The 1,277-nt window shown below is 35.9% G+C and overlaps 1 non-coding gene across 1 annotated transcript; it reads left to right on the top strand.

Moving 5' to 3' along the window:
- The first annotated feature begins 764 nt into the window (after positions 1-764).
- Positions 765-836, top strand: trnat-cgu (transfer RNA threonine (anticodon CGU)). The gene has a single exon. It is a non-coding gene; the product is annotated as a tRNA-Thr (tRNA).
- Positions 837-1,277: the final 441 nt, after the last annotated feature.

The following is a 1,277-nucleotide window of genomic DNA, read 5'->3' as shown; positions in this document are numbered from 1 at the left end:
AGGTGAAACATCTGTCAATGTGCCCTTGAACAAGGCATTCAAGGGCGCCGTAATACTATGGCTTACTTTGTAAAACAACATATTTCACTGCACCTTCAAATATATAGAAATGTTTGGCCATTCGCAATTACATTCATTTTACATTACTAGCTGGGCCATTCTTTAAATGTTGTGACAAATGTGTCCCATGTCTGCAACAATGAAAACCTGATTGAATATCACATTTTTGAAGGGTAATTTAAATGTAAAAAGCTGTTTGAATAATAATTTTAATTGATCTGTATATTGCATCAATTATGTGTGTGCGTGTGTGTACTAGCTAGTCTTGGGAAGTATTGAAAGACAGTGCAGTGTAATAGCCCCCCCCTGTGGTTCATGCAAAACATTTTATTTTTCTCCATTCTTTTTTTTTTTTACTCACACCAAACGTCACTTCCAAAGTGACAGTTCATTTAAACAGGCCTATGCTAAAATACATTATATTTGACATGCATTGGTAGGGGCCCTACTAGCTACTCCCTTTCAACTGAAATTGTGTTACTTCTGTCTTAAACAAAACATGACCTATTTCCAATTTAAATTGTTTGAGTGTAGAACATAGACCAAAATACATGCACACGGCATAAGCCATGAAAAAAATGATTTCTAAATTAAACCTTTTCAGGGGAATTTAACTGCATAAGGCCACCACGAAATAGCTGTGTAACACATACTACTTCGTCTACATTAGATATGGATAACTTTTTCATGCGCTAACCAGCGCAGGCGCGGTGGCCAAGTGGTAAGGCGTCGGTCTCGTAAACCGAAGATCGCGGGTTCGAACCCCGTCCGTGCCTTTTAGGAGATTATAAATAGCATTTCTGCTAAATCAAAAATCGATGTACAATTTCCCTACTCCCAATAGAATTTATAATAGAAAGTGTGATTAGCCACAGCAACAGTCCAATTTGTGTTGATTTTCACTTCGACTGCATATATGACTTTTGAAACATTGTGTGGGACTACTTTATCATCAATAGGGGGCAGCAAAGACTAATGTTTTTAATGCGTCCATACAATCTTTCCTTTAATGAGTACATAACATTGTAGCTACTTTAAAGTGAAACGTGACATATAGGCAGCAACTGACTAAATTAGTGTGCTAAATTGCGCAATATATTCATATTTTAAAAGAGACATGGGGACTTTTGTAAGAATTTTACAAAACAACGCAATGTTTTGTTTTTGTTAAATACCATTTCATCTGCATTTTCAAACCCTTTCATCATTAATCTTAT

Source organism: Salmo salar, chromosome ssa06 (genome assembly GCF_905237065.1).
Source record: "Salmo salar chromosome ssa06, Ssal_v3.1, whole genome shotgun sequence".
Taxonomy (NCBI): Eukaryota; Metazoa; Chordata; class Actinopteri; order Salmoniformes; family Salmonidae; genus Salmo; species Salmo salar.
Note: the sequence above shows the minus strand (reverse complement) of the source record. Positions and strands in the feature narration are given on the sequence as shown.